This window comes from Hipposideros armiger, unplaced genomic scaffold (assembly GCF_001890085.2).
Source record: "Hipposideros armiger isolate ML-2016 unplaced genomic scaffold, ASM189008v1 scaffold_115, whole genome shotgun sequence".
In the NCBI taxonomy this organism is placed as follows: Eukaryota; Metazoa; Chordata; class Mammalia; order Chiroptera; family Hipposideridae; genus Hipposideros; species Hipposideros armiger.
In genome coordinates this window covers 750,109-774,706 of record NW_017731465.1, presented here as the reverse complement: position 1 = coordinate 774,706, position 24,598 = coordinate 750,109, and the positions used below count along the sequence as shown (strand labels likewise).

General features: G+C 37.8%; 1 protein-coding gene across 27 annotated transcripts in view; it reads right to left on the bottom strand.

Annotated features, from left to right (window-relative positions):
* ADGRL2 (adhesion G protein-coupled receptor L2) overlaps window positions 1-24,146 on the bottom strand; it is a 396,395-nt gene extending 372,249 nt beyond the window's left edge. For all 27 annotated transcript variants that reach the window (XM_019647707.1, XM_019647720.1, XM_019647716.1 and 24 more), the window contains exon 1: window positions 24,041-24,146. The gene's annotated coding sequence lies outside the window, so the exon portion shown is untranslated. The remainder of the gene's footprint in view (window positions 1-24,040) is intronic.
* Window positions 24,147-24,598: the final 452 nt, after the last annotated feature.

Genomic DNA, 24,598 nt, shown 5'->3' with positions numbered 1-24,598 from the left:
AATCAGTGAGATATTTCTAAACTCAGTAAGTGCCAAGAGATGACTATTTTTCTTCTTTTATTATTTTAATTAAAAATCAAATCATGTCAGAGATTTAGGAAAATGCATTTTGCAAGAAATTCCTAACATATAAATACTCCAAAATACAATTACATTGCTAAATGTTGGATAACACAAGAGACATATGAATGCATGCAAAAATTTAAAAAAATAACAAAGGGAAAGCGTTCTTTCCTACCCCCTTGATCTTCATATGCACTTTCCTTTCTACTTGGAACTCTTTGGCTCCCCTTTGCCTCACTAATGGCCTTTCATCCTTCAGTCCTCAGTTTAGATGACATTTACTTTGGCAAGTGTTTCCTGGTCCACCCACCTACTCAAGAAGACACTGGTGAGGTGCCCCAATTGTAACTTCCTTTATCGCACTTTGTTGTGTACTTAATTGCCCATTTACCATTAGGTTATAAACTCCAGGATGGCAGGGGCCACATGTATCTCATTCATTGGTTAGTCTTCAGAGCCTAACGAATTGCCTGGTAGGAAATAAATTGGTTAATTAAAATAGTTTTGGTTTAACCGGAATATAACCTACATTTTGGTATCCACAGTTACATTTGGGAAACATAAATCGGCATAAATATTAACTTTATATATATATATATATATATATATATATATATATGTATATATTATATATTGTTATAGTCACTCAGTAAAAGATGTATTCCTGGGATTGGCTCCAGGACAATTTAACCAGATTTCAAAGAAAAGCTTAGCTTAAGAATTATGGAAATTAGATATTAAAAACTTAAGAGATGAAGTTTCTGAAGTAATCTTGAGCTTTGCAAATTTATAGAAATGATTCACTTCATGAAAGCATTGCTTTTGGTTATCAAGTCAAAGTTAGATGATTGAGAGGCATTTCACTGCTTAAGATGTTTGATTCATCAAAATGTATGAGCGTTTGCTTTGCTGTTTTCTAGTCACGTGATTTTAAAGATCAAGTACTTATGTGAAAGCCACAGATGAATAAGCAAATGGGGAAAGACTTACATTACACACACACACACACACACACACACACACACACACACACACACACACGTGTTTTTCTAGAGACATTCATTTGCGTGTGTGTGTGTATGGCTAGGTTAGGATGTATGTGTGTGAGAGACAGGGAGGAAAAGAAAGAGAAAGGAAGAAATAAATCAACCGAAAATAAACACATAGGCAGAGAGAGAAGAAACTGAGTTCATAGCCAAATTTTTGAGTCCCTGGTATAAATAAATTAACCAAACAAGATCAAACAGATATTTGATTGATATAGCTAAATAGAAGCCTGTGTGTGTGTGTGTGTGTGTGTGTGTGTGTGTGTGTGTGTGTGAGCGCGCTTAGGTAGGGGTCATTTCTTGGTAGTCTTCTGTGTTCATTAGCCCTAGACAGAAGTTATTATCAGGTGTCTGTAATCTTTGATCAAATTCTCCTCTAAACAAATCAAGTAAATAGTAAAGCAATTTGCTAATGACCAACATTTAATCACACATTGCAGAAAGATCAAGTGAAATGAAATAATTTGGAAGTTTTAGTGTAACTGGTTGCTATGTGGCAAGTAAATCTTCACTGGCCAATCAAAATTATACAGAATGGTTTCAAAATAGCAAAAACCAAAACAAAACAAAGGATACATGGATTAGGAATTTTGAAAGGAACAGTAGGCTCATATAGAATATGGATGATGCTGGGACAGGACAGAAGGAAAACAAACTACACTGCACGAGAGAACAGAATCAAGGGAATAGGGGAGAATACACATTTTTGAAAGTCAAGTCTCAGAATGTTCTGTTTGAGTTGAGTACAAACTATCTTCACTTTATTCTAAAAAAAGCTGCTTGAGCATTTGGAGAGGTACAAAGAAGAAACAGAAAGATAGAGGAGCTCACTATGAGCTATAAATCTTGATGCTTAAATTGAGTGTGTGTGTGGGGGGTGGTGAGTTGAGACAGTACATACAGTACAGTACTTGTTAAAAAAAGTGACAAATGGTGGTTCCTTTTGTGAAAGTCATTTACAACTGGCCATTAATAAAGAGGTTGGGATACAGGGAGCCTCTTACAGAAGTTCTAAAATTTCAGCCATCAGATTTAGCCCATTTCATTTAATTCCATTTCACAGCTTAGAGTTGATTTTATTCAAATATGGGTAAGGTCTCAAATGGAAAACATTTTGGTAATTTGCATGGCTATTTTCTAGACTGCAAAATCTAATTGTCACAGACAATAGAACCAGACTGTGGGCAAAGGAAACAAGGGACAGAAATGAATGATGTAAATCAGCCCTCTAGAAGTTAGATTTCTCCCAAGATAACCCAAATCAGTGAAATGCCCTTGCACAAAGCTGACGCTCACTGATGATATACCCACAGAGGCTGCCAGTCCTGCCTGGGGCCACCGACTGCTCAGGACACACTCTCCCTCCCTGTGGTGCTGCCTTGAACCACGAGGAAATAAACCATTTCATCTTGATGAAGAAGGATCTCCACTTGTTTTATTACTTGGGGGCTTAGTCTAACCTCCTTTTCCTTTAAGTGTCTTTGGGTGACTGTTAGATTCCTTGCTCATTTGATACCCTGGAGATCCACTGGGTACCATAATTATAATAATTGTGGGCCATAACTGCCTTGTTTTGGGGCCATCTGCTCTTCTCACTTGAATAATATGGTTTGTCAATGGGCACACATAAATCACAGACAGAATAGTTTTCTCTCTTCCTGACTTGACAAACACCAAACACATTAAGAATTCAGCCTTGTAATTAAACAGGGCCCAATTTCCAAAGACAGCTCTGATGCAAAAGAATTTGCAGCCCGGAGGAAGGGCTCTTTGTGTTGACCTTGGATGGCAGGCATTACAGCATTCAAGGAAATTGCTGCCCCTCTGTTGTCCTCTTCTGTGTCCCTAAATCATATCCTCAGGTTATGTGGTTAGTAGGATACTGGACACTAAATTTGGAGGGAAAAAGACCTGAGGCTGAGTTTCACCTGTAAAGTTTCTGGTGTTAGAAGCTGAAACGAGATTATGTGCAAGTGCTTTGTTATCTGCTCTGAGGAAGAACCAATTGGTGATAAACCATGAATGAACATATGAAATCTTTCTCAAAGTGTGTGGGTGTGCTTTTGTATTACTGCCCTCTGTGCTGTGGTTTACAACAGGGGTACTTTTTTATTGTGTCCTTCCTCTTTCTCCTGTCAAAGAACTTTGAGTTCTCCATGTCGACTACACATGGCTTACCTGAATCCTAATATGTTGTGTGTTCTCTCTGTGAGGATGTTGCTCAGCACTGAAAGACATGATTTCGCTGTCACCTGGACTCTCATAAAGGGTCCCTCAGTAGGGTGACTAACTATCTTGATTTGACAAGGACTGTCCCAATTTTAGCAATGAAAAATCGTCATCCTCAAACCTTTCAGTCCTGGGCTTGATAGCCTCTCATTTCTTAGGACTCGCTCATGGAAATTCAACAATGTCAGATGGTTGCTGCCTATTTCTCTGACAATTTGCTTTGACCTTAACTATTTATTTGATTCTGCTGGAATGCAACTTGTGCTTACCTTTGTTCTATGCTTACCCAGGAGCTTTCAAGCTGTATCTTACTATACTCCAGGAGGCCACTGAAAGCCCTGTACAGGAAGTCCAGGACAGGGAGCTCAAGCTCTCCTTTTTAACCAAAACAGCTTTTCCACATTCTGTTTAAGACATTGGGTTCTACGTAAGATTGACCAGTGAAAAGACATTCCTTTGTTAAATAAAGTTCAAGAACCATTGCCCTAACCAAATTACTAACTTTATTTAGACTTTAATAAGTAAGCTAGACTGTCTTTAAGAAAACGGGAGGAGTAGAGCTAGCCTTTGATAGAATAACCTTTGCTTTTCCCCCTACTTTGTTGGGAGTTAAAAAAAATGCTATAGTAGTAGTCATATGTTGATAATTGTAAAATATTTTCTCCAACTGTCCTTTCTTTTGGAGATTCTTTTCCATGTTCTTTGATAGCACATGTTACCATGTACTAGCTCATATGTGAGCATTCCTTGAAATGTTGGGGATTGACTAATAGATGAGGTGGTGAAATACAAGAAAACAATATTAATGCTTGCAATTTCAAACTTTTTTTTAGTACTCTACAAATGCATGGAATCCCGTGGGTCAGCCTGGGCACTGACATGTAGACATGGTGTTATTATAGGTTAATTTAGCTATGAAAGGGATTTATTACATAGACATGCATCTATATTTTCTGGAAAACAATAATTATGTGTTGTAATGCACATATCATTACACACACACACACACACACACACACACACACACACACACACACACACACCATGTACCATCTTTGGAAAGCACCAAACCTGAGCTAGAACTGGTAAGAGAAGAAGGATAAAGTGTCAAGGACCAGAAACAGATGGCTAAGGGAGACTGGTGAGAATTTCTTGGGTGTGACCAAGAGAGCAAAGCCTAAAATCAGGTTAAATTTGGGAAGAGAAATGAAATATTTCCAAAGAAAAAATGTTTTAATAAAAATTCAAAGAAGTAGGAAGAGCCAGCCATTAGAAACATGAGGGACCTAGCTTTCAGTCATTGATTCTGATCAGTGTTTTAGTCCTTCATTAGTCTTCTTCCATCACGTGATAAGATAGTAGCACCAGCCTTCCTCACTGGACCACCAGTAATACCTGCACTTTCTCATTTTGCTGGTTTCTCCCTATGTGAGTCACTTCCTTTTTAATCTCTCAAATTTTCTGCTTCACTTTTTTTTTAATTAAAAAAAATACAAAATATATATCGAGAGATGTTGGTCTGAACAGAAAAAAAGGTAGGTTTTTGTTTATATGTGTAGCTTCTAAAGTTAAAATTTGAGAATGGTGCCTTGCTGATGCTCTCGGCCTCTTCTGTCCTGTCACCCAGACACTCCCTTTTCTCATAGCATCATGTCTTGGAAGAGATGGGCCACATTCCCAGACGAATCTAGAGTATTTTGGTGGCTTTCCTGGTATTGTATTCTGTTAGTTTTCAAATGTTCTCTTGCGTTTATTTATTTATTTATTTATTTAGTTATTTATTTCCTAGAGAAACTGAGGAGTAGTTCACAGGCAAAAATAAATTGGACTTTGTCATGTTATGCTTCCACAAGAACATGGGGGGAAATGGTTTTATGTGAATGTGTTAATATGGTTCTAAGTGCTTTTAGACTATTGGGTTTAATTCTCTCTGTGGCATGTAATTCCTTAGGGACATCCACCAAAGAGATAAGCTCGGTGCTAAAGTGAACAGTCTCATCTCGTCCCCAGGAGCCTCTGACTGAAGTGTCAACATACAATTGTGCACCAGTGCTGTTGCTGCTCTGCGGAAGAAACACTTCAGCACACTATTGACATCACAAGCAAATTAAAAGACTCACCAAAGTTAATATTCTCACATTATAACAACATCTCCTATAAATTATTAAAGCCCACACAATTTATTACCCATGTTAGAGGGGGGAGAAAAGCAAGTTGAATCATGAGCCGTGCGACTTAATGATTTATATTTTTGGTCTTCAATGTGTTGAGGTTTATAAATCATCCTGCTCAGCTCTACGCTGCACCGAGGAGAAAGCAGTTGCTAGCCATGCCCTTCTCTCACCAGTGATCACCTATGCACAGGGTGGAAGCGCACTCATTATTTCAGCATCTATCAGCAGCCTCTGTGTTTCAGACTGGCGGTGCCTTTTCATTACTATAATGCTTACGCATGGCAATGAATGAATATGATTTAAGGCTTTAGATGATAGATCTAAGCTTTTTCAGAAATAAATATTAACCTCATTATTTAGGCAGGGAGGCCAAGCTGACTTGGATCCTGTCTCAAGGCTTCTAAGTAAATCAAGATATACTTAGAACTCTTTTACTCTCTAGTCCACCCGCCTCACCACTAGTCTATCTTGATTATGCTTCATGTTTTTAAACCAATAAATCTACTTTATTCCATGCTGGAGTCTGTTTAATCTCTAGTGGTGCATTGACTTGGGCAAGTCATGTGGGTTCTCAGAGATTTGCTTCCTAATCTATCCAACAAGGTTATTTGTATTAAATAATTCTCAGAATTTCTCTCCTAGGTTTAAAATTCTGAGAGTCATAGTGTATGACTGCAAACTGGGCAGTGGTCTCCTCTGCTGAGGGCGCTCCTGAGATCCTGATAGACATTTACTCTGGGCATCTCTCTGCTTTTGCCCTATAATAGCTCTAAGAAGCCTGGAGTCTGGGCTGGGCCTGTCTGTCCCTTCTTGTCTATGCTGGCTTTAGAGGAGGAGTGAGATTTCAAGAGGAAATGAGCTACACTTGAAAAGAGTAAGAAGTTAGAGATGGGTTAGAACCACTTGGATTCTTCCAGAAATGATGAGCAAATGTTGTAAGAACGCTAAATAGATCCCTTGGGGTTAGTTTATAATTCAAGGCCCTCGGTGACCATTTGGTCAGACTTCATTGCTTGTTTTCACATGAACACTTAATGAGGAGCCTCTCATCTTGGTACATTCCCATCCCAGGCTGAAGTTCCCTGGTGTACAAACACGGATCTGTGCTCTGGAACAGCCACTAGCATGTCAGATTTTGAAAACAGTGTCATGTTATATCACTGTTGTAAGTTAGGAGTAAAATAAACACTGAAGTGTAAACTAAAAAGGCATGTAAATACAAGTTGTTTTAATAAGTTTCTCTTGTAAAGGCAATTTGATACACATACTTCTTGGAATTAAAATAATAGACATCAATAATGCATGGGCTACACATTTAATTTGCTTTGTAAGAGTAAACAAACATGCCTACACATTTTATCGGGAGCCTCAAACTTGGGAAACATGATTTGAACTTTAAAAATGTGTTATTTTAGATTAAGTTTGATAAATTTGCATCAGTATTCCAGTCTCCGATGTCACCTGAATGGAATTCTGGCTTTTTCTTCCATTTAAATATACAACTTGAGAGACATCACTTAAGCTTAATCACTCATTTTTCTCATCTGAAAAATGAAGACAGTAATCCTTACTCATTTCATAGAGCTGATGGGCGACTAAAAAGAGATCATGTATTTGTGAGAGTTCTTTTTTAAAACAATACTTCTTTATAGAAAGAAAAATTGATGTTTTAATTTTAATTAACATGAATAATGACTAAATCCAATGGAATTCTCCATTTCTAATCTAAGTAGAAAAATGAAATTTCACTTATCTACTATGAACACCTTTCTCAAAAGAATAAAAACAAAACAAAACAAAACAAATGAACAAAAAAAAACCACCCTTCTCAGACAACATTTACACATTCCTTTTCCTGCTTGAAGAGATTGTGGGATGGGTGGGGTGAAGGGCTGGTACACAGTTTTACCTTTTACCTCCCAGTAACTGTATCATGTTATAGAAATCTTAGAACACACAGTGGCCAAGGCTAATAGTTTTGCAACTTGCTTGTTGACTAAATTCAGTAAGCATTTATTATTTTTCAGCTGTGTGCCTGGCCCCTGTTCACACAGGCAGATGGATGAGTATAGGAAGAATTTACTATACATAGGAAAATCGTTTTCCTGTCTAGGTATCTTCAAAATGTTTGAGTGCTAGGATGTGCTGAGGATAGGTATATTTGGAAAAGTGAAGTTCAGGCTATGGTTGCTTAAGATCTTTATGCAATTAGACATTCAAGTTATTGTAGAAGTTGAAGGATAATGTCCCATTGCAGAGCAAAGGCTTAAGCAGCCTTTGCTGAAATGTAAGGTCCACTCTGCTGATTAGACAGAATCATTGAACCTTATGCTACCCTATATATACAATGGAATCCATAAGCACCCTCCTAAGAGGGAGGCATTTAGATGAGATCTTTAAGACTTAGGTATTGTGTACCATGAATGAACATGAAAGGCTGGTTGGCATAAATAGCCATTCATTCTGTCAATGACATTAATTGAAAACTCAAGGGTGCATAAAGCCCCATTCTCATTTATTGAGTAAGCCACAAGAATACCTTCACATCTGTATGCAAATATTTCACTACTGAAAATCCACTACCACTGATGAGTGAGTGACGCTGATTTGAAGAGGCTGTCAAGTGGTAGGTAACACATACACATTGGCTGTGACTTTTCCATGGAATGTTTGCGTAACCACTTGTTTGTTATATTTTTCTGCAATGTACATGTTCTTTAAATGTATTAAGGCACTTGTAAATACTGAAATGTGTTCTGGTGTCCTTGGCAAATGCCCGTAATTGTACTGAAAGCCTTGGCAATATATTTTGGCAGGGTATTAGTAGGCTTACCATGTAAAGGACCATGTACTGAGATTTCTTTATATTCTGTATAAGCTGTAGGTTTTGAATAATTTCACTATACTCCTATGTATAATCTTCAATTACTGTTAAGACCTTTTCAAAGGTCTTAACCTTTGAAATGGAGGCCTCGTCTCCATTCCCCCTCTTAGCCTACACTTTGAGCACAAGGAATGCCACCTATTTTACTGTATCAGGAAAAACCAAACAATCAAGGGCCTCATTTCCTTCCTGGCCTTGCCCTAATTTACCTGTAGGACTTTGGATTGATAAATAGCCTAACCTCGCTGAGCTTGATTTGCAGACTCTGTCCTGTCCCACCCACATTCCCTCAGCGTTCACCTTTGCACCCCAACGATTGCTTATTGTGAACACTTGTGAGTTTGTCACTGGAGACTTCGGCTTTGAGAATATGCTCAGTTTACAAATATGGAAGCCGGAAGGACCCTAGAGTTGTTATCTCTGGAGGCCAACTTCAATGGAAGAGGGATGAGGGAGTTGGTAGATAAATATCCCAGCTTCTGTGTCCCTTGCTTGAGCTAATACTGAGCTGTGTTCTACACCGTCCTTTGGAGTTCCCCAGCAGGACTGAGCTTCAGTTGCCAAATTGGAAACTGCCTTGAAAATCCACTTTTTTGTTGGCTTTCTTCCATTCTCTGTCTCATTCCTTACTCCCTGTCAGTGTTTCCTGGGATCAGCTCCCATATAAATTGCTTTCAGTTGGGTCCTTGTCTTAGAGTAAGCTTCTGGGGAAACCCAATCAAAGTAGTTTCTCTTTTGTAAAATAAAAACAATAATACCTGTCCACAAGGTTACTGTGAGCTATCAGGTGAGCTAGTATATATATATATATATATATATATATATATATATATATATATATATATATATATGAGTGCTTTGTAATTTGTGAAACACTAAATAAATTCATATATTTTACCCATTATTATTGCGATGGCTATTGGGTTTTTCAAACTTTAATGCAAGCATACAAAATATTTGCAAACATATTTCTTTAGCCGTGAGCTAAAGAGAAAAAATATCTGAAATAAGGTAAGTGAGGACATTGTTTACAAAGGGTAGAGGATAAGCACTGCAGGATGAAAGGACCTTTTAACTATTACTATAATACCACCTAACACACACAGAACCCTCTCCCCCAAATGACAGATGTCAAATCCAAAGGATTAGAAAACAGACAACTAGTTTCTCCCTATTGTCACTTACTTTTCTAGGGAAGAATATCTTTCTATCTTTTCTCTGTATGGAAGGTGCCTTTTCATTATGTTATAAATTCACAGGGCAGGGACTGTACTTAAATCTTCAGTTTTGTACAATGCTTTGAAAAGTTAATCATGTTATTCAAATATTCAGAAAGATAAGGCGAAACCATCTTGCTGACCAAAAATAGACAAATAGGGGGCAGACCGAGGGAAGAGTTTAAGCAGCAGCAGTTTTACATAGTGGTGTCCATTTACCATCCAAGAGGAAAGTTGAATATTGACGCAGTGAAGTAAAGACAATTTAACTCTGTGTGTTACTTCCCAAATAAAAGCAAATATGTGGTAAATTTTTCAGGGGAAAAACAAATTGTCAAGCCAGAGGTTTTTGTTGCTTGATATACTTTAACCATCTTACTTAGAAACCTGTCTACATAAAAAAAAAAAAAAATCTATGCATTGTGGAAGTAAGATAATAACTCAGATAAAGAACTAGTTTGCAATATACTTAATAGCCTAAAGAAATAAGAAAGTAAATGCCAAAGCAATGCATTCATATTGCAGGTTCATGTAATTATATCTTGCCAGCTAAATGAGTCTTATTAACTGAATAAAGAGCCAAGCACTTCACTACAGTTTTGTCACCACATAATTTTCTTAGATATTAATCAATTGTGACCACATTTGCCCCAGAACTGAACATACCACAGTGCATATTTAGTTTTAGCATGTGGTTGACTGCCATGTTGAAATAATGATCTTTCGTAATTGTTAATGATTTTAGTGAAATTTAGCACATTCACAGCAATTACAGAGATACAATAGCTCTGTCATTAGAGTCACAACTTAGGTCCTGTCAGAATAGTCTTCAGATGTTAAAACAGGCACATTGCTCTCCATCTTGTGGCTCTCTCAATACTTTTACTCCCATTTTATTCTGGGAAGTCACAGTTAAGAAGCACTTTCCTTTATATTTCTTCCCACAAAAGCTTCTGCTAATCTTAATTCATATGCTGACTGACTCTTTGTGATTCTTGGGTCTTAAAAAATTCTTATTGCATTTCTCATTTTTAACCACATTTGGGCCAGCACTTTTTGTTTTTTCCTGCTCCCATAATACTTAGCTGATGTTGCTAGTATAGCACTTGTCATACTGGATTATAGTTAGCTGCTAAAGAGGCTGTCGCCTGCATTAGACTATGAGTTCCCTGAAGGCAGTAACCACCATTTCATTTTTGCATTCTTAGCACCTGTGACAGTCCCTGGCATCTAGTCAGTGCTCAATAAGTGTTTTGGTGATTGAGTCAAATAGACACAATGCAGTGTGTTGATATTTAATGTGTTTGCTGATTCACATGACACTAGTGTTTCCTTATTATGTTATACTTAAGTCCTTATTAAAAGAATTAGGCTTTTTTTCCCCTAAAGAATGAATTTTTAAACCAGAAAGGCATAATCTCATTTGGGTTGAAAATAATTTAGTTCTACAGCTTAATTATCTTTCAAAAGCTATTTGCTGTCCAATGGCTTATAGATTTTAAATATTTTCTTTCTGAAGACCAGGATTTCAAAAGATTTCTAATTTTTTAAAACATATTTTTACATTGCCAAGGAAAAAGCATACTAGGTGAGATCAATCTTTCACCTGATAAGTGTGAACATTCCTACTACATTATGATTTGTTCAATTCAAGCCACTGATTTTAAATAGGAAAAGAAATTGAATAAATGTTTTTAAAAACTCCAACTGTTGAAAAGTTCTGTAATATAATCTAAAATAAATATACCAACTTAACTTTTCCTTATAAAAAGGAAACTGGTAGGTTTAAAAACCATCTGCAGGATAAATATTTATGGAGTAGAATGACAACCTGACTTATCCAAAGCATTGGCATACATTTTCTTTTTTAAAGATTTTATTGGGGAATTGGGGGAGGGGAACAGCGTTGGGGAATCAGGGAAGGGGAACAGGCAAGTTGCTGTCTTTCTGCTCCTCAGTCTAGCTGTGGAGGACGTCGCCCCACCTGCCCACGCCAGTACCATCATTGCACTCTTCCTGGGTGAGGCAGTCGCCCACCTGCCACTGGACGGCCACTCACAGCAGCTCCCAAAATCTCACATCCACTGCCGGCCAGCCTCACCATAGCCCACGCCATCGCCTGTGACTCACGGCAGCCCAGCCCCAGGTCGAGCTGCTGTTCACCATCTCAGTAGCAGAGGGTGCAGCATCACTGGCCCCCATGTGGGACCCAAACTGGGGCCCTGCTGCTCAGAGCTGGCGCCCCAAGCCAACTTCCAACCAACGCGCCACTCAGATGACCCTGGCATACATTTTCTTAGTTAATGTTTGATGAAGCACTTCCACTTACAATTCTTCACTGAACTAAAAGAAGTTTCATTAACTATTTTTGAAAGATAATGAGGCCATGATCCCTTTCCAGAAGTTTCACTCATCAAATAATTGTAATCTTCCTTCCAAATCTCCCTGGTTGCTTGGTTCCTATTTCCTTGTTTATTGAGCAGTGATTTATAAAGATGAAGAGAAGTCAAAATGCTAGACAGACATTAGGGATCAGATATATTTCAGGTGTGTCCAAGGTACAGAATCTTTTACTCTGAACATTATTATAAATTGAAAAGTAATTTCATAAATTGAAAAGTTGGAAACTTTATAATCTCTTGAATATACATAAATATATGTAAATGTACAATAAATAAATATACAATAAATAATATTCTTGTATATCAATATACAATAAATAAATAATATTCTTTATGTGTTTATACATAGTTGAGTTGCAAATCAATGTATGGATATATGTAGAATATTTTCGATTTCTCTGAAAATTCTTCTTGATGGTCAGCTAGGCCCACAAACATCATAAAATTAAAGCATAATTTTACCTTACCAAAAATTGTAGGATCTTGAAGTTTTATTACTAAAGGGTAATTACCTCAAGTGTAGATATGAACATTTTTTTTTCTTGGTTCTTGCTTAGAAATATAGGTACTATTTCTCCACAGAGAGGACTCAAGATTATGACTCTTTACAGATTTTCCCTTGGGGTGTAGGAAGGAGACTTGGATTTTTGCTTTAGAGCAGACTAATCTAATTCTGTTTTCTCCTATTTTGAAGTGCAGGACTAAGAGGAAATCGATCCTATAATGCAGTGTAATTAAGGGTACATTGTAAAAGATACTTTTAAATGTAACAATAAAAATGTCAAATTGTACACCTGAAATGGATATAACTAATATAATATTGTGTTCCAACTATGCTTAAAATAAAATAAATAAATAAAAATAAATAAATAATTGCCTTGCTAGAAAATACAATAGATAAGTTGATGATCACATAAATGTAACACCAATACTACTACTGCTACTACTACTACTACTAATACAGGGCCAGCTGAGTGGCTCAGTTGGTTAAGAGCGCAGACTCTGAGCAACAGGTGCTGGTTCAATTCCCATATAGGCCAGTGAGCCGCGCCTGAGCTGAGCTGTCGCTGAGCTGGTGAGAGCGCATGCTCTTAACAACAAGATTGCAGGTTCAACTCCAGCATGGGATGGTAGATTACGTTCCCCCCCTTCCCCAGCAACTATTGGGTTGTCAGGAAAGTCATAACGTATTTTTCTATGTTTTTCATTGCAAAAATGCATCATGACTTTTCCAACAAACCAAAAGATTGAAAGCGGCAACTGGACTTGGAGTTGAGCTACGCCATCCACAACTAAGATTGAAGAACAACAACTTGACTTGGAGCTGATGGGTCCCGGAAAAACACAGTGTTCCTCTTATTCAATTCCCCAACACTGTTCCCCTCCCCAATTCCGCAATAAAAATCTGTAAAAAAAATAAAAATAAAAATAAATAATAATACACCTAACATTTACTAAGTGTGTACTATGCACCAAGTACTATTGTAAACATTTCCATGCATCCATTTTTTCCTTCACAATGACCTTCTGAGGCAGATACTGGTATTAGTTCCATTTTACAGATAGGAAACTCAGACCCAAAATTTTAGGTAACTTGCTTAAGTTCCCACAGCTAGTATGGGATACAAATTTGAAGCAGTTGGGCTCTGTGGTGGTTGCTACTGTAGTAAGTACTAGTGAACACTAGATGATATGAGAGCTTTGAGCTATTTGCTTTGCATCTTGATACTACCCATGTTTCCCTTAATTGCTCCCCAAACTGTCATTCAGTTATATCTGTTTGACTATGTTAGTTCTATTTATGACAAATGAGCTAAAGAAAATGATAATCAGCAATGCGTAAAAAGTATATAACAAAAACTAGAAGGATTTTGCATCGTTTTGGCATCATTGATATTCTTTGTATTTTAACCACCCCATTTTCATCTTTTAGAAACTACTGAAAATGCTAGCAGGCTATTGACAGAAGTTTAATTGGGGTAAAAGGGTTGCCCCAGGAGAGGAACAGGGAAGTACCCCACCCCAGCAGCTGTGATGTTGGTTGCTAATAATAGCTGTCCTCCTCCTCCAAGAAGGGGAAACAACCTTGTTTGGAATGTTCTCCCACTGGGGCAGCCAGCAGCCAATGCTTAACTGATAGAAGGAGCCTAAAAGGTTGTCCTTCCAGGCCCATCCCCCGCTTGCTGCAGGGGTGACTTGAATCCTGGCGCTCCAGAGCATCCTGTAGAACTAGGCACCCACAGTTTTCAACTGAACACACATCCTTGCTTAGCTTCTTTGCTTGCCTCCTTCTGTCTCCTCCCGTCTACTTCTCCTAAGAGCACTCCCTCAATAAATCATTTTTATAAGAATCTTTTCCTTAGGTTCTGTTTTTAGGGAACTCAAGCCAGTGTGGATGGTACTGGAAGTGGACCTAGGAAGCAGAGTTGTAGGTGGGACTCTGGAAGAGAATGACAACGAGGTCCCTGTCACTGGTGGTAGGTACAGCAATGTCAGCCCCTGGCATTCTGTAGCACTGTGATTGTGAAGATCAGAAGTCAGCAAACTATGGCTTGTGGGCCAAATCCAGCTCACAGCTTTCTGTAAATAAAGTTTTATTGGAACACATTCATTTATGTATTGTCAGATAGAGCTGAGTATTTGAGGCAGATACTATCTGGCCTGCAAAGCCTAAAATATTTACTATCTAGCCTTTTACAATAAAACTTTACCAGCTCTGTTTACCGATAGTGATAAACTGGGTTTAGATACACATAGAAAGTGATACCTCTAGCTTTGAGAGGTAGTGGGTAATTGGAACTATAAGGACTGTGGATTTGGGTGATTGTAACTAGTATCAACGATTCATTAAAAAGAGAAAATGGCATCCTCTATTAGTTACTACTAAAGTTGTAACAAATTAACACAAACTTAGCAGCTTAAGAAAACATACGCTTACTATCTCCCTGCTTCCATGGGTCAGGAGTCTGGGGTGGCTAAACTGGATCTTTTAGAGGGCTATAATCTGGGTATTTTCCAGGACTGAGCTCTCACCTGAAGGCTTGACTAGGGAACTATCCACTTTCAGACTCACGTGATTACTGACAGGATTCCATTCCTTGTGAGCTGTTGGCTAGTGGCCATTTTCAGTTCCTTGCCACACAGTCCTCTCTCCAACACAGCAGATAAACTCATCAAAGCCAACAAGAGAGGGGTTATGCTAGCAAGAAGGAAGTGACAATCTTATGTAGCTTAATCATGAAAGTGACATCCCATCACCTTTGTCATATTCTGTTAATTAAAAGCAAGTCACAAGGCCAGCCCATACACAAGGCAACGGATTATACAATCCTGTGAATGCTATGGGGCAGGGCTCATTGGCAGCCATCTTAGAGTCTATCTGTCACACCGGCTCAGATCTATTATTCGGAACTTAAAACAAACTTTGTGGGAGTCAGATAGACTTATTCGAAGCTTTTAAAGAGACACTCATCTCCTTTAGCTAGAGGGAAGACAGATTTGAAGATCAGGTTCATTTCACAATTGTAAAAGGGGCAGAACTTTAAAGATGGCTAAATTCTCAGACTACACAAGTCCAACTTCAGGGCCATGGAAGAAAAAGCATGAATTCTGTGTTTGGGATAGGGGTATTTGGGTAGTTGAGAACCCGAGATCTACATATTCCCCTGAATGTTTTGCTTGCAGCAGTGGCTAGTACACCCCTTCTCTCTTGTTGGAAAAAAGACATTTTTCTTGAAATGATACAGAAATCTCAGATGTGACAGGTTTCTTACAAGACAATGCTCAGGACCTGTCTGCACTTCCCCTCATGGGAGTCAGACTGATAATTTGGGCCATATCTCAGCATATCCCGCCTAGGAAAGCAATGGCCTGCTAAGGGAGAAGATAAGTTACACAGCAAGAAGGTGCCAGGAGTTGGCTGACCGGTATGCCTGGAGAGTTGCCTGGGAGTGTATTCTGAAAGTCCTGTGTCAAGGTGGGCAGAATATAAAACTAAATGCACAGTTTGCTGATATGGGGTTACTCTGTTGTGACACAGAATTTCACACCCTACCACGGCCCTGGGTGCTAGGCCTCATATAAAGATAACTATTAATTGCTTGGAAAATGTAGTGGCCCACATGAAATGAAGTAGAGTATCCAGCACTTTAGTAATAGATTGTGGAGGAAGGAAAAAGCAGATTAAAAAAAAATGGGCATGCAAAGATAAGATCATTATGTAAGACTGAAAAATCCCTATTTGACTGTTCCTCAGGAGGGCTTGGAGAACATTCTGTTAATTAACATGCTGAGGCATCTGCTGAAGGGGGATTCGGCAGTGAAGCAGCTTAGGCCTGCTTAGGCCCGGGGTAGCGGGCAGTGCTGTTACAGGACTGGGGTCCACTGCGGCAATGGGGAGGTAGGGTTACAGATCCACAGGCTACAGGCAGCACGAAACTGTCAGAAGAAAAGCTGGTGCAATCGTCACAAAGGGAAGTAAGGTTGGAATGTCTGTTGTGCCCGTGGGGTGGAGGCTGTCCCAAAGTATCTATGCAAATGGCTACCTGCATAAGGGCAAGAGAGATGGGCAGCTAATAAGGGTATTATTTGTACACATAATCAAAAGACATTTAAAAATTCAATGAGCCAAAGGCTGAGGTTCTCAATCTCTTGCTCTGTCTGCAGACCCAAGCTAGTTCTCACATCCAGCACCCACTGGCTGAAGGAGATGCTGGCTCTCCATGAGAAAGGAACTGCAACATTCATGAAAGTGTGTGACTCCCCACTCCTTCCCCCAAAGGATAAGAGCTACTTAAGAAATGTCCACCGGGGGAAAAGGGGAGACTTTCTAGGCAATACACCCAGACCTGCAGAAGCACAAGCCTCTAAGGAGGAACACCTTAAAAGGTGGACGGACAAAGGAGATGATGACTATGCTATGGCCTTGGGACAAACTGCAGCAGGGAAAGCTGTGGTTTCTTCTGCCAACTCTTCTCTTATATATTAGCCCAGAAAATGTGACTAACCAGAATCCTGAAGAAGTTGTGCCTGGATGGAGTAAATTTAATGGAAGAAGCAAGTGGGTCTGAGCAGTGCAAGGGGTGGGCCGCAGTGGTGGTTGCTGGCACTTCTCCCATTCTCCAGCAGCTGTGAGAGTTTGGCTGCTCACAGCTCATGGCTGTGTCCCTGCCAAAGATTTATCCTTAGCTGAACAGCGCCAACTCACCTGAGAATTACCCTCCATGGGTATAACAGGGGCTATCCCCGTGGAACAATTTATGCTTCAGAGCTCCGCCAGGGGCCAGGCTAAGCTAAAGCCGGTTTTCATCCGAGACCACTTGGCTATCTTCTTTGGCCTCTTGTGCTTCTCTTGCTCCCCTTCTCCTGAGAGCACCCTCTTAATAAATCATTTTCAGAAAAATTTCAATCTCAGGCCCTGCTCTAGGAATTCTGACTTAAGACACCATCTTCTATTATTAAGTATACCGGAAAAAAAAATCTTTTCCATTCAGATCACTCTGACCTAAACCTGAGAGAATGTACATGAAAAATTGTATTGAAGTTGCCAAATAATTTTTTGATTTTACCTCCTAAAATCTCTCCTTAATTTATTACCACAGCCAAGGCTCTTACTCATTTTCAATTCTCAACTTCACTATAACTGATGACCATTATTCTATTCTTGTTACTTTCCAAGCCTTCCTTTATACTGATGCCAACTATCTTTTAAAACACAATTCTGATCATGTTACCCCACTATTTAAACATTTTGGTGACTTTCCACTGTTTCCTGGATGAGATCTCAACTCTTAAACGTAGCATACAAGGCTTTGTTTATTGGGCTGCAATTTGGAACTAAACTATAGCAGCCTCTTTCCCTACCATACAGCCTATACGCCATGTACTGCAGTCCGACTCAACTTCGTATTCCCTGAATGAGGCACACTCTGGTTTGAATCCATGCTATATTCTTTCTGCCTGGGATGGCCCCTCCTTCCTCTCCAGTTTGCGAATATCTGCTTATACTTAAAGGCACAGTTTATTGATTAACTTTTCTGTGAAACTGTTCTTCACCAACCCAGCACTTATTTCCAAACTCCAGGAAGAATTAATAACACCACCCTCTGTGCTCTGATAGCACTAAGTCCACACCTACATTATGATGCTTGTCATATTTTTTTGTGACTGTTTATTAACATGCCTTTCTCCCCCACATGACTTTGGATTTTTCAAGGGCCATGTGATTTGTCTTTGCCTCTGCAATAATTATCACATGGCTGAAGCATAGTATTTTCAAAAATATATACAAATTGAATGAAGAACTTGGCTTATTCTCAGATAGCTTCTTAGCCTGACAAGTTGGTCAGTTTTATTTCAATTTCTGGCTTCAGTCATTTTCCATGGTCTGTTCACTTGTGTCAAGTGTTTGTCCATACCTTCCGTCCATCATTGCCTGAATTTATATACCTTTAAATCCTATGCATCCATGCACATTCATGCTACCAGTGATTTGCAACAAACAGGGACTGACAAATACATTTCCAAGTGGCAGCAGTAAGTCTGAAATTCAGCACGGTGACATAAATGCAAGCCTATATTTTCTCTCTCTTTGGAGGTCAGAGGAAGCACCGGAGAACTGAGAGAATCTGCTTTACAAGTTGTAAACTCCACTTCTTCCCTAACTTCTCTGTATCGTAGTCACCCTGGAGGCCCGTTTCATTGGTCAGTGTTTCTGCCATCTAGACTTTCAGAGATGCAGAAAATGATGCTTTTTAAGTTTTCCACTTTTTCTTAAAAACAATTTCTTTATATTTTTTGAGGGGCTGGATGGTGGATCTAGCCTTAGAAAGATCAAATAAATAGACTTAAGAAAACCCCCCGGTATGTTATCATAAATTGTATTAGTGATCTGGAATAAACCAGCAGGTAAAAACAATAATAAAAGCTTTGTATTATAGGAACTCAGTGGTTAATGTGGCAGAAAGCCTGGTTATGAGAATCTGACCTGCTAATAATATTCATTGTTTTCCTCCAGCCACATTCTCAGCCTTGGCTCCTCCAGCTCCCTCTGACTTCAAAGGAAACTCCGCATGAAGAAGGAAAGCACACAATAGGAGAATTGGTCCGATTATCCCTCTGTGTTTGGAAATGGGTAAAGATTATAGATATGTTTTCTTCTTTCTGTGCTTTGGATTATATAATGTCAATTACCTCAAGCAAAGCCCCCTACCCAGGCTAATGCACTGATTTGGATTATACCAAAATTGCATAAAATTGGAAATGAGATATTAATAATAATCCATAATGGCGTAACATAATGTAATACATGTTTATTTTCATTGGCTTTAGCTGGTACAATAAAAAGGAAGTAAATTAATTTAGAGATTTAAATTTTGTATTTATTATGCCCTGACCTTTTTGCTCTTCCTTCACCACTTCTGATTATGAATGAGGTAATTAAAGAGTCTACTTTTCCCCTGCTCCCCTGTAACACAGTTTTGCCTCTTTCAAAGTGTTTGTGTGTTTGTGAGTATGTGTGTGAGATTGCGTGTGTGGATGTGCATCGATTATTTTAACCAGTGTTTGAAAATGAATGCTAAAGGCCAAAGGATTGAATTAGCCCGACCTGGTAATTAAAAGACCATACATGAAATATTAACCAGGAACCACCGTTGGACTTTTCATTTTCAACCTAAAATGAAAAGGCAAGCATAATAATCCCACATAGCTTCTGAAAATGGTGACAGGATGTGTTTTCTCAGAGTCAGCTACTGGTCATGACTTACATCAAGTTAAACAAAATAATGAAGGATCAGGGATTCTGGAAGGGCCAAGAGTTCGAACAGGGGACCTTTAGCCTTTCTACCTGCAATGCATAATAATACTTACTGTTTGTTTCGTAGGTGTTTGCTATTCCCTGAAAGCAAAAACATTTGTAACTCCCATGTCAGGGACTCAGTGTCCTGGTCCCACTCTTCCTGTTTAGTATTATTTCCCACAGAAGTGAAGCAGTACAATTTAAACTACTAAATATAAAAATAACAACAAAATCTCCAATGAAGGCTTTATTAAAGGCTTAAAACTGTGTCTTATTAAGCTTCCAGAATATTTGGGATTGTCCAAACTACAAAAGAAGTGTATAAACTATGAATGAATTTCATCAAGGTTGGCTTGCTGTTTAAATTTCTTTCATAAAGACTCCATTTCCCTTATAAGTCTGTACTGACCATAAGGTTCCATATTACCCAATCAAATCTTAGAACAGTAACAATAACTGGAGATTTGACCTCAAAAATAACTTAGTTTGAACTGTTTCTGCTCACAACTATAGAACACCACGGGTAAGTAGCATGAAGGTATTTTTTTCATTACTAAAATAGTTTAGAAATGTATAAAATAAAAGCAAGTTTTTATGAATTCAATGGTTTAGAAAGCCCCCAGCTTTAGTGGCTTGTCATTTTTTTTAGCCAGCTTTTAGGCTTGACTTACCAATGCCCCAGGAAAACAAAGCAAGAAACTTGAACTCAAACCTTTCAACCAGGTAACTCTATAGTTTATAAGTGGCAATGAATGACATTTCCTCAGGAAAATTTGGAAATTACCAATGTCTCACATTTTATTAATCTCTGTTTAACCTGAAGCCTAGAAACTAGCTCCCCCTCTTCCTGTCTTCAGGATTTCTATGACCAACTGTACTATGTTGAGGTTTATATGACAGGCCATTTCAACACTTTTGTTTAGTTAAATGGAAGTGCATCACTTTTAAAGAAAAGCCCTATTGCCAAAAAATATAAACAGCCCTAACTTTGATTAATATAAATATTTAAAAACCAGAACATTCTGTTACATCTTACAAAAACAATTCTGATGTAGCTGATGGGAAAGAAAAAGTGCTTTCATACATTAGACGGATCCAACAAAATACAGCTGCAGAACAAAATTTTAAGTAAATATGAATTGTTTGTCTTTTCACGGGGCCCTGGTATTTACTTAAATGGAGTTATTTTAGGACACTTTATGTTTCATTAGCACAATGAAAGTTGGTTTTTTTTTTTACCGTTTTAATTCTGAAGTATTTGATTTAAATTTCAAAGTCCTCTAATGAAAAAACATGGTTAAACTTATTCTTCCTGCCCAGTTTAGGATTTTGCTAATAAGCCACTGGACAAGACATGCATGAAATGAATAGATGAAGAAAAACATTAACAGCAAAAGTGAGGTCTGGAAGGTGAAGTTACTTTATTAGGCCCCGTTTGTCACGAATGGCCCTGCTACCCATATAAAAGCAAACGCTTCTACCTTAGAAGATTAACTCTGAAGGAGGCACTCTTGGGTCAAAGTATACATGAGCGTGTGCCTAATCTCAGAGAAATCAGGCTATTTTCTCACAGCAATTAAGCAGAGGTCTGGGGTTTCACCCACAGTGTATTTAAACACAGGATACAATTAAACCCCAAAGTATTAATATCTTTGCTCTACAAAATTGCCCAGGAAATAGATTTTGCCCTCTTCCAAATGAAAAGCAAAGCAAATTAAGAGAATAACTTGATTCTTAGCGAAGTTGCTTGAAATAAGAGTGTTGTATTTTCTTCTAATTGCAAATGTCTTATGTACATAAAGACAGTTCTTACTTTACAATAGGGTTAGAGTTATAAGCTTCTAGTTCCTTTAATCTAAATAACGAATCTTAGAAGTTTGCATGAAAATGTACTGTAATTAAATTTCTTATTCAGCATATGTTAAAAATCTACTCCTTATAAAAATCTGAGAACTCACTGTTTGCCACCAAAAAATGTCACAACTGGCTTTACATTGTAGCCTATGTAAAGAGTAAAAAAAAACCCATAAAAGTAAATCTCAAGCAATCAAGTGTTCGGAGAGATTTCTTTCTCGAAGTCATTTTATTAATATACTCATCTGAAACTAAGAGCTAATCTTCTAGAGAGAATTATTGACAGTTTAAAAAAATGCTTCAGAAATGCTAAATATAAAAATATGCATAACTTTTAATTTTTGTGCATTAGTTCTCTAATGGCAAAAATTTTAATAGTATAAAAGTTATATTAAATAAACCTCCACCTTTATATGGAATTTTTTTTTACACCCTGGTATTTAAAACATGTTTCCTCATATTACAATTATCGTTACTTCTCTTCTGTCTACCTATCAGATTAATATTCCATTTTATTGCCAAACCAAATTTTCTTTGACTTTTTGGGGGGAAGGGTAATGGAAGGAATTTGATCTTGGAATTGTAAAAGATAGAAATTAATAGCTTTTTAAATTTATATAGCTAAATCGATATTTGTTTCATTTATATAAGAGTTTCTAGCAGATGGTTGTTGGTGTACAATCCAGTGAGAACTGGACACACAGGCATGCTCTTAGAAATTCAGAAAACTGAAAGAATGATGCAGCACAGAATGAATCAGATGTGGGATGGCTTGTACCTGTGCATACTGACATATTTTCCTACCTAAATTCCACTGTTACTTTTAAGAGGCGCTGAGTATTTAAGACAAAGTGCACAAGGCAATGTCTCTTTGAAAGCACACTATAAATAGTTTAGGCACTTTTTGATGTGTGCTGGGATATGTGAGAAGGCATGCAATGTGAATTTTACGAAGGATTGCTTTAATAGGACCAATGACTTTAATAGTACTTCTTGCTGACATCACTGGCAAATTGGTCTAGTCTGTAACCTTTAAAAGTGCAGCATATCCCATAATGAGTTACTTATTAAACAAATGTTCTTTTTTTTTCGTGCAACTGACCTTTAAATGATTGTTTCTCAGCACTTGCAACAAAGAGAATCTCACCTATCACCTTTACACTTTTGATGCTCCGGGGAGTAGATCCATAATCTTTTCACAACACTTAACGTGCCATACAACATGAAATTACAAACGCTAATGAGCGCGTTTTCTTGGAAGGGGAAGCCCTATTACTTTATTAAATTACTGCAGTATCTAGAAGCTATGGAAAAGTATAATAATAAATTGTTATTGTGATCAACCAACAACCATTTTAGAAAATGTGACTCCAAAGCGTCAAACAGTTATTTGCTTGTCAATGACAGTTTCTACTGAAACTTTCTTCCCTCAACTTCCAAGGCGTGTGTGTGGGGGTGGGACAGTGGTGATTTCAAGAGTTGTATTTGATTAGAAAAATACTGTCTTTAGGTTCATACACTTATATAATATTTGCAGGCAATTTGTGCTACACCTACATACAACTGACACCGTACGCATTTTCACTAATTGGGAGGAAAAGCTTTTGAAACTGTAGAAGTATCGATAGAATATATATCCTGTAATGTCAGCAATTTTAAGATTATGCTTTCCTCAGAAACATCTTTCCTTGTAAAGATGTAATGGGTATAATCAAGTCATGGTTTTCCTTAATTAAGTGGAGATGGCAATTGTAAACTTTATTCTCAAGAATCTAAACAAATCCAGCACATATTAGGAAGAGCTAATGTTTTCTGGGATCACTTTACTACTATTTGGAGATCCATGTTACTTCAAGTCCCAATAGTCTTCTCTTGAGCATATAACCTAGTTTACACTTCAGTAGAGTTGCTGAATCAGATACAGGTTTCATTAGCCCAAATATTTTGCCTCTTAAAAAAAGGAAATATTTTAATTTTGAAAAATTCTAATATAAAGTTTCTTGCTCTGAAGGATTGAAATACTGTAACAAGCTAGTATGCCCATACTTACATACATTTTATTGTAACACTAAGGTATAGGTGTTCCACAATAAACTTCCTATTTTTTTCCTTTTCTTTTCTTTCTTTTTTTTTTTTTTTTTGCAAAGCTGACCTTATTTATAAAATACTGTTTTGGAAAAGTGTTGGACTCTTACAATTTTAAAATATCAACCCTCCACAGAATAAAAAGACATTTTTCACTTAAGTGATTTCTTTCTCTCCTCTTTTTTCACATCTCTTACAAAGTGAATATATTGGAATAAATTACCAAGACATCTGAGAATTTTTTCCTAAACAATGAAAAATAACTGTTTTGAAATAATGTCCACTTACGATTCTCTTTTCGTCTCTGACTTGGTAAGATTTTGTAGAGCATGAGGGGCAGCCACACGTCTTCATCAGAGAAATAAAAATGAATGTCCGTTGGAAACATTGGGCTCTAAAAGAAAAAAAAATAATAGCTGAGAGATATTACTTATTTGTCTCCCTTTAGTTTAATTTACAAAAAGGCAAATCAATTATTTTATTGGCATGTAATCACAGAGGAAAACACATAGACTTAAGACTAAACTGACTCATTGTCAAGACTCCTTGGGTTTTATTCATTAATTATCGTGGCTGCCAACAAACAACAGATGAAAATCAACAATGCTGGATAAAATAATCATCAAGGACTTCTATGTCTGTAAACTATTTAAATTCTTGAAATTGAATATTTATGATGAGTGATGCTCCTTTAATGTATACCACATTTCTGCCAGTTCTTAGCTCTGACTGCCCTCAGAACCCCAGATGCTCCTGTCCTTTTTTCGCACCCACCTTTCCTTTGGCTTCATCACGACCCCCTCTACTAACATCATGCTTGTTAGAAAGCTGAACCCCCAGTGTCAT